Genomic DNA, 18,918 nt, shown 5'->3' with positions numbered 1-18,918 from the left:
TGGCTGCCCTGCATAGGTGAGAAAGCTGCTGGATAGAGCTCAGTGACAAGCCTAGAATGGTGGCTGGGGAGTCTGGGCACCCAGCCTTTGCTGAGCATTGTAGGAGGGAACAAGAGAACCAACCCCTGGCATATGAGGTCGTTGCCAGGAGTTGTGAGGGAGTGTGGGTGGAGAGACGGGATCAGCCAACCAGGGTCACCAGTGTTATCAGAGAGGAAATTCTTCTGGAAGAGGAAATGCAAGGGCCTTGCTGGCCGCACTGGAAGTGGGTCAAGGGGCCTTTCTTGTACCCTGGACCTCTGCTCCGAATGGAAACTGCCATCTGCACCATGAAGACTGGACCCTGGGCTGCCAGGGCCTGTGTGGAGCCTGGGAGGAACCCTGTGGCTCCTCCACTCCCCAAGAAGGTACCTGGGAGGCTGCAGCAAAGAAAGTTTTGGGGAGAATCAAACCCTGGTCTCTGGGACTGCTCCAAGTTGGCCCCCTTAGAGGCCATAAGAAAAGATGGCCATGATCAAGTGCATGTAATTGTATCCCAGTCTCTTGGAGACATTCCTAACCAGTTTCCAGGGCACTCCCCCTACACCCCAAGTCTCTGATTCAGTTTGGGAGTGGGGTGAGGGGTGGAAGATTTGAGAATCTACATGTTCCCTAAGTTTCCAGCAGCCGCTGGTCTGGGGCTCACATTTCGAGAACCATCTCAAGCAAGTTCTTGAGTGTTACAGAGGAGAAGCATAACCTTTAGGTGGCCAATGGTGACTTGGAATGATAGGGCTCACAGGTTGATGCTGCGGCTTCTCAGCCTGCTAGAGAGGCTTGATAGTGTCCTGGGCTATGTTCACTCAACCTCTGACTTCAAAAGAAAAAAGTCCTCTTAGAGATTCTGGGCACAGTGCTACCTTCCCAGGGAAATGCTGGGCACCTAACTGGGTTTGTATCTGGCTCATATGGTCCTGTCAGCTTGATTGAAAAGCCCATGGGAGAAAGCACGAGCAGAGGAAGCCCCACTCCCCTCTGTGGTTCCATTCTCTATTCCAGAGTGAATGGGGAATAATTGATGAATCCAAACTGTTTTTTCTTTGCTTTTATTGGATCACTCAGTGCTCAAAGGCTACCAGGTTTGTGAGGAGCTGATGGTTTGTTGCTTAGGGTTACCATATCTATACCTAGTGGTGCTGTCAGGCTGGGCCTGTGATCCTAGGATCAGAGTTGTGGCCTCACAGCCTACATGTCAGTCATGGGTGTGCTCTAAATGTAAGCTCTCTCTAATTCTGTCCAAGTTTGTATTACTATAATTATTGTGAATATGATTACTATTTAATATGTCTGACAATGCTCATGGGTTATTGCTGGCACTCTGCTTGAGTAACCCCTGACAGTGCTTAGGGGACCATGCACTGAGACTGAATCTGGCTCAGCTGCATGTAAGGCAAGTGCATTGTCTCTCCTGCCTTTTGGTCTGGATTCTTAAAAGACACCTCAAAAAATGATTGAGGTGAGATTCTAATTATCTTTTCTGAGATTTCCTGGGCACGTTGTCACATTAACCAGCACAAAGCATCTGGAGGTAGGCATTCTTAATTTGCAGATGAAGGAACAGAGGAGCAGGAAGTGCCCATAATGACTACAGTTCACAGCTGGGGAGGCAGAAGGCAAAGCAGCTTCAGGCTCCAGCTCTGTCACTCCCTCCCCCTAGTCCCCATGAGGGCCAAGAGTATTCAGATTACACAAGGTCACATGCCAGACTTCCCCAAGGCTGGATGGAAGAACCATCAGACTAGACCCTCTGGTTTTCATGTCCTGTGCTGTGGTGCCCCAAGAAGCCCAGGGGCTTCTTTTTACCAGCAGCTAATAGAGTCACAGTTTGGCTCACTAAGAGGTGCCTTTTCCCTCCCAGCCTTCCCTCTCTTCCTTAGCCTGGGGCTCATTCCAGCCTCCTTAAAACCCCAGACCCAAGAACTGTGGAGCAGAATCTCCTCAGGTGCTTACCTCAGAGTTCCCAGGACAGAAAGTTGCTCCCTTGGAAAAGCCGCTATTGGGCCCTGATGCTGAGCCAAACTTGGGTCCAGCATGCCATCCAGTCCTCTGGACTGCACAACCAAGGGCCTGGATACTGTAGGAGGAGAGGCCCAGCATGAGATGGGCATGTCACCACCTTCTCTAGCAAGTGGATAGCTTTACCTGGGCAGAAGGGGAGGGACTGCCAACAGGATAAACCCCACTACCCCAAGGTCAGGGATTTTAAGAGCATCAGGATGTAGCCCGGAGTCTGCTGCTGGCATTGCCAGGGAACTGACCTTTTAAAGACCCATGGTGTCACCTGCCTCTTGCTCTGGGGCACAGCTCCTGGTTTCTGCTACATAGTGCCGTTTATGTGCAGATGGTAGCTCTCAACCTCCAGCCAGAGTTCTGATTCTAATCCAAATGGAATTTATTCTACGTGACACACAATCAAATATAGTAGATCTGACTCTGGACCAGCCTATGATAAATTATATGGAAGGAAAAGTCTCACCAATGGAGAATCGGTTGGCACATTGAAAGAAATCCAGATGAGCAATGGCAACAAAGAAGATATCCCTACTTCTGGACAAATACTGATGCGCCCTTTGAGAATTTGGTATGACTCCCAGAGCACCATGCCAAAGATCAGGCTTTAGGAATCAGAAATCATAAAGAAGATACAAGGAGAAGAATCTAATTCCACATAAGAGAGATCATTCTGCATGTATCCCTTTCCTTTTGACTAATCTCACTCAGCATGATAGTCTCTAGTTCCATCCATGTTGCTGCAAATTTGCTCTTTCTTAGAGCTGCGTAGTATTCAATTGTGAATATATGCGACAATTTCTTGATCCATAGCAAGGTAGCAAGAAAGTTATAAAGGCAACATAATGGGAAAATTGATCCACACACTTGATATGGCAGGGAATTGGGAGGAAGGGGACTGGGGAGGGGCCATTCTGGTGATGTGCTGGTATTGGGTTTATGGGCATGAAAAACTATTATTAATAGCATTGTAATGAAAGAATTTCAGTTATTTTTTTAAAAATGAAATTTGAGTCTGATTTAGGTTGTCATTTCTAGAATCCTAGGAAGGTTTCCAGACCCCCTCTCAATTCAATAAACATTATACATACATCTTACTGATCCCTTCATCAAGGTTTCCTGAGTGCCTGCTAGATGCCAGTGCTGGAGATACTGTAATGGAGAAGACAATAAAGCTCTATGCCCTCACAGAACTTGGTGTCTCCTGGAGATGATCAAGCTATTAGCAGTATCTTGGTTGCATGCCCTAAAAGAAATAAGACCCCCAGCAAAGCGGTCACTTTAGACAGGCCGTTCATAGAAGAATTCTCTGAAGAAGTAACCTTCAAGTTGAGATGTGAAGAATGAGAAAGGAACAAGTAAAGGAACATTCCAGGAAAAAGGAACAAGTGCAAAGACCTTGAGGTTAAAAACCAAAAAACAAAAAACCCAAGTTGCTGAGCAAGCAACTTGAAATAAATGGAATAAATAAATAAACAAATAAATAAATAACAGGCTCTGCAGTATAGCCTATGCACTTATTTGTACTACTGCTCTATCTATCATCTTCATTCATGTGCCAAAAACAATCCAATCATTTTTCAAACTTTTCTGTGACCCTAAGAAAACATCTTCTTGGCTCCAGCTGGCTGACCCCTAAACCACAAGAAAAAAGAATCATTTCAGCTAGACTTTTGGCCTTAAGCTGTCTCTTGTTCCCACACTTGGATCTAAGAGTGGAGGGAAATATTGGGGTGAGGGGCACTCTTGGGATGACAGCCCATCATACCAGCACCTACTGAGGTCTTAACTGTCCACCCCTACTCCAGTCCTCAGATGACAACCTGGGATCTAATTCATGAATACAAACAAAACATTACAGTGAATTCTAAGTCCCCAGCAAGCCCTTTACTCTATTTGCTTTATAGGATTAAATGCCCTCAGTTCTTGTTGAGCTAGCCTTCTCCCCTGTGTGTGGTATGTTTTCCAAGCAATAACAGGTCAAGAAATCTTACCACACATAAGTCTATAATGCAATTCAGATGTAACTTCAGAAATTAAAACAAGTGAAAGATCCATAGTCCTGAAAAAGGACCAGAAAAACATCCCAGCTTCACAGAAACACAGTATCCCAGAATCTTTGAAAGGGTCATCAGGCCAAGTTTCCATCAAAGGGGAATGAGAGATGAATTAAGCTACTTGAACATAGGGATCCCAGTAAAATGTCACCCTTAAGTGACATCGAGGCACGTCAACGTCAGATTCACTGCCCCAATTGCCTGCACCATGGAAACTTAAATCAGGAGCAGCCAGCATGGAGCACACACTGGTAGGAAACTGAGTCCCAGGAGGGCCTCATGAGGAGCCTTCCCATGACACACCACCCTGGAGTGACAGCTGCCACCTTCTGCAGCTCGCTGGCTCTTCTGCAGTGACATTTCTTAGCTTGTCTGCTCGCTTCACACACAGAAAATCTGACTCAAGGCATGAAAGAGATAACTCAGCCCAGCATTGCCTGGGCACGTAGTACATGCAAATCCAAGGAAACCTGAGGCTAAGATCAATTACTTCCTTGTGTCAGTTTGTCAGGGGACCTAGTGCTGTTTTAGTAACTTCCTGGATCTGGCAATAACTATCATAGCCTTCAAAGGTCTCCTCCCATATGGTAACATGCTTGATGGGGAATGTCATGTCATCGGGAAGCTTAACTCTAATCATGAGCTATTTGATGGGTATTTTAAAGATATTGGTAAGGGATTTCATCTAACTCTTTCATTATTTCAGGAGGAAAGGTCAGGGGTGATGAAAACCTGCTACCATGTCTCAAGTCACTTGATTGTCATGTAATCGTATTTTAGAACATTTCCAATCTTTTACTGTTTCATCTTTGGGGTTTCATTTGACCAAGATCTCATGGACAAAAGGAAAACTGCACTGGGGAAATTTGCTCCAGCACTAACAAGAGATCTGCAGAGTGCTTTTATCTCCATGGACCCAGAACATTGTGGAAATCACAAATTCCAATAATGAGGCCAGAGATTTTTCTCCACTCAATCCCCTCCCCCAACAGAGAGAAAGAGAGAGAGAGAGAGAGAGAGAGAGAGAGAGAGAGAGAGAGAGAGAGAGAGAGAGAGAGAGAGAGAGAGAGAGAGGAGGGAGGGAGGGAGGGAGGAAGAGGGAGGGAGGGAAATACAGGGAGAGAGAGAGAGAGCAGTCACTAAGTTTGTTCCTTCCAAATAAGTAAGTTTGCATATGCAAGAGTCAGAACTATAAATGACCTTATTCTGGAACTTGATTTGATTTGATATAATTGCTTACTGCTAGCCCTATAAAGAAAGGACTCCTAGTGACTGTGCCATCCAGTTGTTTGCCTTGACAAACAACTCCAAATGAGGCCCCAAGGTCTGGGGCTGGTTGCTTTCAGCCCCCAGCACTCACTAGCCCTGTGACCTGCAGCAAGTAGCTGAACATCTCTGAGCCTCTGAGTCCTTTCTCAAAGACAATAACGCTGCCTTTGGTTATTATGAGGATTAGGCAAAACATTTAGCCTAGTGCCTGGCACCTAACTGGAACCCTATAAGCATCAGTCATTGTTATTAACATCATTAAAGAATTTTGGCTAAAATCTGGCAGTTAATAAGAAACTGGAGTACAGATTGGAAAGAAATGCCTCCTGTCTGTCCTGTGCCCCCATCTGCCTGGCCTGGCAGGAACCCCCGCACGTGGGCCAAGTGCACGTGTAGACACCCATCTGCAGCTGTGGGATGATTATCCACAAGGACTTGCAACAGAGATGCTGAGTAATGGAAATGCTTGTTTCTGAACTGTCCTTCTCCATCCACGTCACGGGCAGAAGGGAAACAAGCCACTTCTCTCTGTCCCTGTGCTCGGGGAGCTTCTTCACTAGGATTGTTTCTCGCCAGGAACCTTGGTCACTCCATGACAGCACCAAGGTATCCTCCTGTTCAGATTCATGCTTGGTTAATTGGTGATTTGGTACAAATTCGGGCCTCTGCGGTTTGTGGTCTTCCAGAGATCATAGATACTTTTCTAGGAGGTGCTCCCCAGAGACACTGGCAAGTGTTTATTGACCAGAATGAAAAATTTCTTCATACCTGGTTTCAACCAGAGTAAATCATTGTTTCATAGGACATTAGAGAATAGCAAGTGGTCCTGGTGTATATTCCTAGGTCACTGGGAGAACCCCCCCTTCTCTTTCATAATGCCTTATTTGGTTTAAGAAGGAAAAGGCCTCTCTGGGGGCTCACAGGTGCACTGCTGGAGAACCAAGTGTCATAGGTCCCAGTAACCCCTCATTCTCCCCTTCATAACAATGCTCAAATGCTTAATGTCCATATAGGTGTTGGCAAAACAAATTCCTCCTTCCTCCTAGCTTTGCTTATTTTTCTTGTCCAGAAGTTCTTTGGAGAAGTCTTTGGTCTAGTCCAGCTGCTGGTTACATTGCACAATCCATGGGGATGGCAATCACCTCATTGTTTAGTTACAGCCCATGAAAAGATGAAAAAAAGAAATAAAAAAGCAAAGTGCACTTAGAGAACAAGGGCGGAGGCTGTGTGATGATAATGAAAACCATTTGTTAGTGTTTCACTTCTTTCTTTGTGAATCAACCAAATTTCTGGCACCCGGTCTTGGAGAGGGAGCTGCCTCTCCAAGACCACTGGAGGCCTTTTGGGCCATGTCCAGGGGAGTGTTGCCCTCTGTGGCCAGGAATGAAGGCATATGGCTGACCACCTCAACAACCTTTAGGCCATGAACACCAGACCAGGCTCTAGCCCTTCGCTCTGTCCCAGGACATCTCAATATCCTGTGTAATGGGGTGCTGACCTCAGTTCCTTTCATGCTCTTTATAAACCAGACTTGGGGATACTCTGTAAGAGGCTCCTTCTCTGCCTGACTTGCTGCCACCCATCTGTGTACAGGACTTTTGACCCCAACTTCTTTTTGTACTATTTCTATTTATCTCTTCTATTGCACCTTACTTCCACATTCCCAAAACAGAGATCGAAACTTTAAGGGCCCAGTGTGGGTAGAAATCAAAAGCCAATTGAATTTTTAAAATGAAGCAAAAATAAATCTGAACACCCAAACAAAATAATTCACAACCAGCAGAATTAGTAAAAGTCTGCCTAAGTGTGTTTGTTTTGCTTGCTCTGTCCCAGAATCACCTTGAAAGGCAGGTGTGGTAATAGGTTGAGAACTATCATAAATGTTCTGTGTAGTTGTGTTCATTAAGTCGACTCCAAGTATTCTATTTGTCTGCTGTCTGCCCTGCTCTAAATTGTCTCACTGTAGTGATGCACATTTAATCTCATATTGAGATCCATAGAGTTTGGCAGAATGTTCACTACCTTCATTATCACCAGCACTGCTTCTGTAATCACTGTGACCACCACCGTGCCCTCACCATCATTCACCCACAGTGTAATCACTTACACCCTCTGCTGCCACCATTACCTCCCTAAACATCATTACTTCCCTCACCACCACCTCTATCACATCACCATTAGGCCCACTACCATTCTCATGGACCTCTACCATCACCACCATCACCACCAGCAAAGGATTAAGGAATTTTCTGGAGTCAGGGAAGTCTGATCAATATTATCCAATGCATCTTTGGTCATCAGTAGAAACAGCAGATCCAGGAGAGAGTCCAAGTAAGGATCAGTTAGTCTCTTTTTGAGTTGTTCAATAAATGGTTTAGTATAAGTTATCTCCAACTGAGTGGGTGAATAGAGCTGGGTCTAGAAACCAATATTCCTCTTTTCCTTTCTGCTCAACTATACTATATTCTGACACTCACTCTAGAAGTTTTTTATTCTTTTTTTTCTCTTCTAGAAAATGTGTGTGTGTTTCTAATAATGCAGATGGTATTATTCAGGTAAGACACTAAGATTTTCTCAATAGAGGAATATCTATGACTATTGCAAGGAGATCTCTCTCTCTCTCTCTCTCTCTCTCTCTCGCACACACTCTACATGGTTAGATAAGGTATTATATAGCTTGGGTCCTTAAAACAATACAGGCTCTTCCATTTGCCTGATGCAGTATTTAAAGAATAAGTATGTGATTTTTTGCTGACCATCTTTGAGTTTTTCTATTTCTTCACTGCCAAAGTCTGGTGGACTTTGTACTTAGGTGGCTGCAAGGAGGAAAATCTTTCTGAACCTTCCTCCCTAGCTTCCAGAAGGAAGTGTGTCTTCTTTGATGAGTTCTATTCCATGGCAGTGATTGGCTTCTATTTGTCAGAGAGGGAGTTACCCAAAAGTTAAGTGCTAGTCCCTGACTATGGCTCTCTCCTGGACTGGCTGCCAAGAAAAGTGGGCCTGCCAGTTATCCCTGGAAGAGGCTTGGCCCACGCGTCAGCCAGGCCTCAGCCAGTGCTTCTTCCCCATCTACTTGTTCAGATTTCCAGATCGCTTATCTGGGCTACAGGATGAATATGCCAGTATGGGGAGTTTGAATGTGAGGAGGAGGGGAGGAAAGGCCTAGGTAGGTGAGATGGCCTTCTCAGTGCTCTCCATTAGACTGTTTGAGAGGCACTTTAAGAACAGAACTGCCCATGATTGTAACCCAAACATGAGAGCTTGCAACTATCTCACAGTGATTCAATGAAATTTAAAAAAAAAGAAAGAACAGACCTGCCTATATTTTATTTATTTATTTATTTATTATTATTATTTTTTAAATTTTATTGAATCACCATGAGATAGTTACAAGCTTTCATGTTTGGGTTACAATCTCACAATGATCAAACACCATCCCTCCACCAGTGCACATTCCCCACCACCAATATCCCGGGTATACCCCCCCTTTCCCACCCTCACCCTGCCTCTATGGAAGACAATATTCCTCATACTCTCTCTCTACTTTTGGGCATTATAGCTTGCAACACAGACACTGAGGGTCATCATGTTTGGTCTATTATCTACTTTCGGCATGCATCTCCCATCCCAATTGGTTCCTCGAGCCATCATTTTCTTAGTGATCCCTTCTCTATTCCATCTGCCTTCTCCCCTCCGCTCATGAAGCAGTCATTCAGCTATGGGGCAATCTCCCTGTCCTGAACACTATAGCAGTCATCCTGTTGTTCATTGATTTGCTCAAGCGAGCACCAGTAATGTCTCCATTGTAAGACTTTTTGTTACTGTTTTTGGCATATCCAATATGCCACAGGTAGTTTGCCAGGTTCTGCGGGCGGGATACTCTCAGTAGCTTGCCAGGCTCTCCAAGAGAGATGGAGGAATCGACCCGGGTTGGCCGTGTTGGCCACGTGCAAGGCAAATGCCCTATCCCACTGCGCTATCACTCCAGTCCTGGACTGGAGCGATAGCCTATATTTTAAATGAAAATTAAATGTATTATAGTAACTTAAGACATGTTAAGTACTTTACCTAACATAAACTATGATCTAAAACAAATAGAACATCTCTATTAGTGATAAATATGTTTACTGTGTTTCATGTGCCACATATAAAAGTAAGGGTTTTCTAGATATTCCCTTTTAAAGTACTTCTCAAAAAATATTCTGAGGTCAATATTAGTTTCATTTTACAGAGAAGAAAATTTCAACTCAGCATGAAATTAAACATGCCAAGTTCCTCCATTCACTTATTAGCCCAAAGCAAAGGGAGGTCCTTTGTGATCGCCCCCTTGTACCTCCATCTGGATTGCTTTTATGTTTGACCATTCAAAGTAGTGAGGTTTTTCCTCTGGACTTTGTCCTAGAGGCAACTTCTGCTCCTGTGATACGGTGAATGTCTATGTGGGAATCAAAATATTTTCTATTCTTGTATTAATTGCTTTAATAATACTTGTGCTGATTTTCTAATTTCTAGAAGATTCACATGTCTGTCATGAGATTGTCCTTGTATACAACCTTCAGGGTATCCCTGAGCCATGCTCTTTCCTCACTGAAAAACTCTAAATCAGCAGGAACTGTATTCTGGAATACTTTCCTCATGGAAATAGAGACATACAAAGTAGATTCTTAGAATTTACAGCTGTTTGGTACTACACAAGTTAAAAACATTAAAATGTAGCTATTTCCTTATACTCTGATAAATTTTCTGGATAAGAGTTACTATTCAAAAAAGAAGATGGGTGGCATCTCCTTCCCCAACTTCAAACTCTACTTCAAAGCAGTAGTAATTAAAACAGCATGGTATTGGGCTAAAAACAGACCTGCAGACCAATGGAACAGAGTTGAATATCCTGTCACAGACTCCCAAATATATGGCCACTTAATCTTTGACAAAGGAGCAAGAAATTTGAAGTGGAACAAGAAAAGCCTCTTCAACAAGTGGTGCTGGGAAAACTGGATAGCTACCTGCAAAAAAAATGAACTTTTACCTCTGTCTAATGCTGGGCACAAAAGTCAGATCAAAAAGTGGATTAAATACCTCAATATCAGACATGAATCTATAAGGTACGTAGAAGAAAATGTAGGCAGAACTCTCCATGACATTGAAGCTAAAAGCATCTTTAAGGATGAAACAGCACTGACCAAGCAAGTGGAAGCAAACATAAACAAATGGGACTACATCAAACTAAGAAGCTTCCGCATTTCAAAAGAAACAGAGACAAAAATACAGAAAGAGACCACAAAATGGGAAAGAATATTTACTCAATACTCAGCTGATAAGGGATTAATATCCAGGATATACAAAGACACTAGTAGAATTGTATTAAAAAAAAACAACCTCCAACCCCATCAAAAAATTGGGAGAAGAAATGAACAGAAGTTCTCTCAAAAAAGAAATTCAAATGGCCAAAAGGCACATAAAAAATGCTCCACATAGCTAATCAAAAGGGAGATGCAAATCAAAACAACAATGAGATATCATCTCACACCACAGTAACTGGCACACATTCAAAAGAACAAAAGCAACCAGTGCTGACGTGGATGTGGGGAAAAAGGGACATTCTTTCACTGTTGGTGGGAATGCTGACTGGTCCAGCCTTTCTGGAAAACAATATGGACAGTCCTTCAAAAACTAGAAATTGAGGGACTGGAGTGATAGCACAGCGGGTAGCGTGTTTGCCTTGCACTCGGCCGACCCGGGTTCGAATCCCAGCATCCCATATGGTCCCCTGAGCACCGCCAGGAGTAATTCCTGAGTGTAGAGCCAGGAGTTACCCCTGTGCATCACTGGGTGTGACCCAAATAGTAAAAAAAAAAAAAACACAACAACTAGAAATTGAGCTTCCAGATGACCCTGAAATACCACTTCTGGACTATATCCTGAGGATGCAAAAAAGCACAGTAGAAATGACATCTGTACCTATATATTCATTGCAGCACTGTTCACAAAAGCCAAAATCTGGAACCAACCCGAGTGCCCTAAAACAGATGACCGGTTAAAGAAACTTTGGTATAGCTACACAATGAACTACTATGCAGTTGTTAGGAAAGATGAAGTCATGAAATTTGCTTATAAATGGATAGACATGGACATGCTAAGTGAAATGAGTCAGAAAGAGAGGGACAGACATAGAAGGACTGCATTCATTTGTGGGGTATAGAATGACATCACATGAGGCTGACACCCGAGGACAGTAGAGACAAGGGCCAGGAGGACTGCCCCATAGCTGGAAGACTGCTTCATGAGCGGAGGGAGAAGGCAGATGGAATAGAGAAAGGATCACTAAGACAATGATGGCTTGAGGAATCAGTCGGGATGGGAGATGAGTGCCAAAAGTAGATAATGGACCAAACATGATGACCTCTCAGTGTCTGTGTTGCAAGCCATAATGCTCAAAAGTAGAGAGAGAGTATGGGGAATATATCTGCCATGGAGGCAGGGGGAGGGTGGGAAAGGGGGGGTATACCAGGGATATTGATGGTGGGGAATGTGCACTGGTGGAGGGATGGGTGTTTGATCATTTTGTGATTGTAATCCAAGCATGAAAGCTTGTAACTATCTCACAGTGATTCAATAAAAATAAAAATTTAAATAAATAAATAAATATTAATCAGTGGCAAAAAAAAGGACTTGCTATGCATTGTGAGACCATGTTGGCAGTGGGGGAGGGAATAATAGGCAAGACAGGAGCTGCTCATTCTGGAATGGGATAGGATTCTATTGGTTGAAATTTTATTTTACTTTTCGTTTTTGGGGTTACACTCAGTGGTGCCTGGGTTTACTCTTGACTCTCTGCTCAGGAATCACTCCTACTGGAGCTCAGGGATCATATGGGATAGATACAGGGGATAGGTAAGACCTAGGTTGGCACAAGCAAGGCAAGCACTCTGCCCATTGTACTACCCATTGTACTATTGCTTTGGCCCCCTATTGGTTCTCTATTTTGGGGTGTGAAGAACATGCAAGAGGCTGATTGAGCCAGGAGAAGTCTGTTAATATTTTCATTCATGGGCATGCAATAGTATATCATCTCATACATTTACAGGAAAGCATTGGATATAACATCCTTATTGAACTTAATCAGAACCAGAGAAAAATTCCAATCACCAGGAATAGCAATGTATCCTAATGATTTTATTTTTAGTCCAAAATATACAGCATTTTCTCTGCCTGCTCTGTTTATCACTGTCTACAACAAGAAGTTACCAAGTTATGACTCTGGTTTAAGGAATGAGTAGAAAGCAATAAACACTGAACAGAATTGCAAAGTGATCAAATGTCAGGGGAGCTTGGTAGGTGAGCATTGAGAAATGGATTCAATTTGTGGATTGTTGACTTTATTTCTCAGAACTGTGTGAATTACTCAATCACAATTGTGCAGGCTTCAAGCTCTCTTAGCAGTGAGCATTTCAGACAATGGAAGTGAGTCCAAGGTAAAGAGCAAGATGCTGGTGTCATTAGTGGGCTTTTTTGTTGTTGATGCTCTTTGTTTTGTTTTTGTATTTGTAGGCAGACAATAATTTTATTTTTAATAGAAGAAATGGTATTTTTTCTGGAAGAATAAGAATCTTACACTGAAAAATATCAGGATACTCAGACAAAAGAGAATAGCCTTCTTCTGGGTTTCCATACTGAATCAAGCAAATAAATGATTGAACAGTCGCATCTTACAGCTACGTCTTGCTCCTGCAGAATCTGTTTAATAAAGGGACAGGTCACTGTCTTTTTTAAACTTCTCAAGAACAACCTGCATATGAAGGCTCTTCAGCTAACAATGATATGTTGCAGTACATCAGAAGTTCGCACACTGACTATAGATTACGTGGTTTGGTCTTGTCCTTTGTAACAGCATGGGGAGTCTATGCAATGCTGGTAGAGAAGACAGCCAGGACTCTGGGGCTAGATCTGCAACTTCCAATTCAGGGCCAGGCTCGTGCCAAAAGCAGGTAGGGTTAAAGGGAGAAATGCCTATCTCATTTCCTATCAGCTTGGAGCTTGCTGATAAGTCCTAAATAGCTGGACTCAGACCAGCCCCACACCTGCAGACACTAGGACAAATGAAGTGAATTGGCATTTGCTCGGCCCTTAGGGAAGCTGATGTCACGCAAGTGAGGGTTGGGAAGGAGGAAATTCGGCAAGAAGCAACTGAAAGAGGAAAGTAGGGACAGAGCAAACAAGAGAGGAGAGAGGGAGAGGAAGAAAACCATGGAGGGGATAGGATAAAGGAGAAGGAGCATAAAAAGGTAGATCAGGGACAAGGCAGCAATAGTAAGGGGAAGGAGAAGATCCAGGGGAGGAAACAGAGAAAAGAAAATGGAAGAAAGAGATGAGGCTGGGAGAAGATTTTGAAGATGTCTTTGACCTCCACTCTAATAAGGTGGGATAAATCTCTACATAAGTTACAAACTTATGTTCTTCAGCCCGTGTCAGTGAGATGGGATTCTTGGATTTTTCTCAAGTAAAAGCCCAAGAAGCAGATCATCAAAACCATTAATATTGACAACTTGTCCCAAAGGACCCAGATTTTATTGAACCAACTGTTGCTAATCTTATAAGATAAACTCAATGATATTTCAGTTAACAGTCTATTGAATGTGATTTTTGCAAAAAATAATCACCAGTTTGAGCCCAAACCCGATGATAACATTGCTTTGGCAGAATGACAGTGATTTCATTCCATAGGTTAAGACAAGGCCACATTCCAGAGCATAGAGCATCTTCAACACAAAAGTCCTTCATCTTAGAGCTGCTGTGTTGGGCGTGCCAGACTGACCCTTAAAATAAATGAGATTGCATGATCTCACTATTGTTCAGAGAGAATGACTTGGAAGAGAAATCATCAGTGAAAAGTTAAAAACGGACGCCATCTGGGCAGCTAGGGTTTCCCATTGATGCTGATATCCAGCTGATGTTGCTTATAGTGTAAACTTTGAAAAATAAAATCCTCTGTCATGAATAAAGCCACAAACAAAATACAAATATATTGACATGACCCTTGACTCTGATTTCCCATCGCACTTGCATCATTGCTTTCCCAAGTGCTTACCCATGAGCCTGCAGTGCTGCAGAAGATAGGGTTATAGGCAGACTTCCCTGGAGCATGTACTTTGCCATCCAGCCTGTGCACACCATCCTGGAGCTGCTCTAGTTCCGGGAGTAGTAGTAGTTCCTGGACATAAGGTCTCTAAGTTCATTCAGCAAACAAAGGGGGCTGCCTGCTGTGATCAGTGTTCATTTAAAACTGAAGTTGTTTTTTTTTAATGAGCTCTAGGGCAAGAGTGTCCTTGGGTCAGGGGATAGGGCAGTTGGTAAGCATTTGTTTCATTGAGGCCAACCTTAGTTTTATCCCTGACACCTCAGAGGGTCACTGGAGCTCTGCTGAGAGTGATCCCTGAGTTCAGAGCTGGTAGCAATTCTTAAGCATCACCAACTGTGATCCAAACACCAAAAGAATATTATCATACATATAAATGATCAGAGAAAATAAAAACACCAAAGGGGAGGAAGGATAGAGGGAGAGGAGAGAATGATAATGAAGAGCAAGTTATACTGGGCAGTGTTTTTGTTTTTGACTTATTTGTTTTTGGAGGTTTTGGAGTCACACCTGGCAGTGGTTTGGGGTGAGGAGGGTGGTGAAAGCACTGGGGGGAGGTGCTCCTGCATCGTTACTTAGAAGTTATTCTTGGGGCTAAAGAGAACATGATGTCAGGGATTGAACCAGAGGCCATCCACATGAGTCTGGGTGCTCCAGGACCTTGGACTGTCTCCCCAGCCCTAAGTTATGGGGGTACTTCTTTAAATTGTTTTACCAAATAACCAGGTGAAGTGGGGACATGATAGATCATTATTTCATCAGAGTGGGTTCTTGTTGACTTCTCTTTATGTAAGCCTTTGTATGAATCTGTGTTAAGAATGTCTAGGTTTTCAGCAAAATGGGCCTTGGAAAGTCAACTACTTTATCTAGTACTCAACTGCTGAACAATCTGGTCCCACTCCAGAAGAAAACCGAAGTGGTTAGATTTAGAGAGATGACATTTTGTTATTCTGTAACATGGGGTCTTCCCAAGGGCTGTTTGAAGGTAGACTTGACTATGCTTTCTAGCCCTGATACACATTGACTTTAGATTAACCCCTGCCAGAGATCAGCCAGGCTTCCTGTGGGAGGAATGTTGGAGAAGGGAATACAATTGGCTGGACAGGAAGGAGGGGAGGGAATAAGTAGGCAATTAGTCTCGAACAGAAGGTTCAAGAGGAGGTGCAGTAGGCTGTCAGTGTACTGAAGTAGTCATGGGCCTTTGAGCCATCCTTGGTGCTCTAACAAGACCAAATCAGGTTTGTTTGTTGACTAAAATCATTCATCTGACTGTCTTAATTGAGGCTATTATCATATATGACTGATCATTTAGGAAATCTGATCTTAATAACATTAAAACAAAACTAATATTAAATAGATGAATATATGGAAGACAGACAGAAAAAATAAATACTTGAAGAAAATATGGCAAATGTTAGCTGCAATTGAGCTTAATGATTATTGGTGATTTTTTGTTTTATTCTTTATATTTGTCTTTATTTTCTAAATATTTTGAAATAAGCCATGAATTGGTTTACAGTTAGAATAGGTTCAACACAATTTGGCAATATTATAATTTAGACTATAGAAATTTCCATAAGACTTTTTATACTTTAGAAACTTAATGCCGAGGAAGTAATTGTAAAAGGGAAAAAAGGCTTTACTCATGAAAATCAGGAGCTGAGTGTTCTTTGATAATGAGGTAATGAATGATTTCCTTTGTGTAAAATCCATTTCAAGAACTTCTGTGTAGTTGCTAAAGAGGAAAACTGCAGGGACAAGAACCAGGAAAAATGCTTGAGTTCTTGTGAGAAATGGGGACAAAGTAAATCAGAGAAGACTATAAATTAAATCATTGCAGTCAAGGGAAATCATAAGTGCATAAGAAACAGGCCTGCAAGTAAATATATAAAATGAAAACAGTTGTATTGAGTGTGAAAGCTTTGGGTGATTGCCTTCCTCTCCTCCATTTTCCTAATGTTGTTATAATGTTTTTATAATGAAAATAAGGTCCTTAAGCCTTTCCATATGTTCTCTCTGTAAACCCGTCAAGGCTCAGACAATGGCTATCTCTGCAAACTAGCTCTCTGTCTCCATAGTACCTCGTTGCACTTTTTTTTTTCAGCAGTGGCATGGTGGAAATGGTCCAGGAGGCCACTAAACTTATTTGGTGACTGGAGGTAAGTGCACATGAGGGGCACACTCTCTCTCAATATGTGACCAGCCCTTTGGTTCACCCAAGTTCCAGTTTCTTCTTGTTGCATAGAGAAGACACTGATGAATGATTGCCATGTGTGGACATACTTCCTCCAACCAGCAGCTCTTGGGGAAGAGTGCAAAGAGTTGAGTGCGAGTCCTCCTTTACTCATTACAGATTAGGCTGTCTGTCCTCCAAAGTCCACATAAGGTTTGGATATAATGTCAGCTCTTGATTATCTATGCTCTTGAAGGGGGAAAAAACAGGAAAGAAACCATCACAAACCATTTTGTGTGTCTCTTATTGCCAGGCTTTCGGGGAAAGGTGGGGAGAAGTGAAAGGAGGACTAGAGAAGAGTTGACCGTCTCTTGTCCCCATTCTACTGGGGCTTTTCAGTGAAAGTTCACTTACACTTAGGAGACATCAGGAAATCAAGACCCTGAGAGGTTAGGTAACGTCCCATTACATATGGGCTAGGAAAAGAATGATCTAGTTCCAAAGGGGGCAGTGGTTTCTTTGGGCACTTCCACAGGAGGCAGTGGTTTCTTTGGGCACCTACTAACCTATAATACACACACATGATTCCCATAAACATTCATCTAGAACTGATTTTATTCAAAAGGTGTTCTGTAATCATCAGCAGTTCCCAACTAGGGGTGAATTGAACCTCAATCTCACCCCAGAGGATATCAAACAACAGCTGGAGACATTTTGGTTGTGTTTACAGAGTAAGAGGTTGCTACTAGTACGTAGAGGCCATGGATGCTGCTAGACACTCACAACACCATCTCCTACAACAAAGGGTCCTTTGATGAAAATGTTGATAGTTGGGTCTGTTGTCAGTCAAGTCATTGGGTCAAAATGTTGAAGTTGAGTAACCCTGTCATATTGTAATGGAAACCAATGTAACTTAGACCTTTAATTCTTTTTCCTTATTCACTTACAAAATTAAGTTTCCATGGCTCTGAACAATTTTCAACTCTATAAAGCATCTGAGGTGTTGTCAGTTTACTAACCATATAATATAACCGGTCAACATATGTAAACCAAAGAAATATGCATAAAATCTGAATGACAATGCCAAGTTTAAATCTAAAATTTATGACAGAAGTTTACAGTGAAATTGCCAGCAAGAAATTTACAACTCCTTAAGTGTTACAAATTGTGGCTAACCCTAATCTGTATTAAATTCTACTATGAATAGTTAGACTTTCATTTGAGTGTCAGAATTCCCATATGTAAAATTAGACTTGCCAAGTATTTGCATTCCTAAGTTTTCACACTTAAGCTGTACCTAGAAGAAGAGAATAAATTGTTTTAGTTTATTGCTTACCTATTAGGAGGAGTTACACACATTAATTTGGTACATACCATAGCATTAAGATAGCTTTTGGGAGTCTACAAGTAATGAATTATTCAATAATTTTGTGGTTTACCATAATTTTATAGACATAGCTTTTACATCAATATTCAAGAAAAATGATTAAAATCACAAAACTAAAAGACTTAAGGGATTATACCATTTTAAATCAAGCAATCAGTGGTCAATGGGTGACCTCTTACATGTTAATTTCCATGCTAAGTAACTGTAGACAATAATGGATATGGCGAAGGCATGATATTTGCCATGAAGTAATAAATAACATAGGGAAATGAACAAGAGAAGTCTACAGGAAATATTTACTGAATCATTTGGATTCTAAATTGTGCTGTACAGATCATGAGCAATTATGGAGTTCAGAGAAGCCTGCATCACGTGAGATAAGTGACATTTGTTTACATGTTCATCTCTCCTGTTAAATTGACAGCTGTCAGAGCACAGGCACTAGACACCTATCTTTATTTCTTTTTTCAATTGAATCACCATGAAATATACAAAGTTGTTCTTAATTGGGTTTTCTTCATACAATATTCCAACACCCTTCCCTTCACATTAATGAAGTGATGGTACATTTCCCACCGTCAATGTCTCCAGTTGTATCTGTTTTTGTGATAGGCAGATTTAGACCTCTAAGAAGTCACTTTATAAAGAGCCACTTAGTAAATAAATAGATGATCTCAATGAGAAGCAGATCTTGATCTTGACCTTGAAGTCACAAAAATGTCTAGTCCAAGCTTTTCCATCCTTGAGATATCAAAAGAGATTGTGGGTTTCATGATCAAACGTTTGGAAACTGTTGGATTAGAAATGGTTTTTCTTTGGGCCCCAGCAATAGTCCAGTTGATAGTGTATT

At 42.2% G+C, this 18,918-nt stretch overlaps 1 protein-coding gene across 3 annotated transcripts in view; it reads right to left on the bottom strand.

Annotated features, from left to right (window-relative positions):
• The window catches only part of NGF (nerve growth factor), an 81,168-nt gene that overhangs the window by 34,326 nt on the left and 27,924 nt on the right, over window positions 1-18,918 (bottom strand). Inside the window, exon 2 of one of the 3 annotated variants that reach the window (XM_004616235.2) lies at window positions 1,990-2,113. The exons of the other annotated variants lie outside the window; for them this stretch is intronic. The gene's annotated coding sequence lies outside the window, so the exon portion shown is untranslated. The remainder of the gene's footprint in view (window positions 1-1,989; window positions 2,114-18,918) is intronic. 3 annotated transcript variants of the gene reach the window in all.

Source organism: Sorex araneus, chromosome 5 (genome assembly GCF_027595985.1).
Source record: "Sorex araneus isolate mSorAra2 chromosome 5, mSorAra2.pri, whole genome shotgun sequence".
Taxonomy (NCBI): Eukaryota; Metazoa; Chordata; class Mammalia; order Eulipotyphla; family Soricidae; genus Sorex; species Sorex araneus.
The sequence above is the reverse complement of the archived record's forward strand: the minus strand, read 5'-3'. Positions and strand labels throughout refer to the sequence as shown.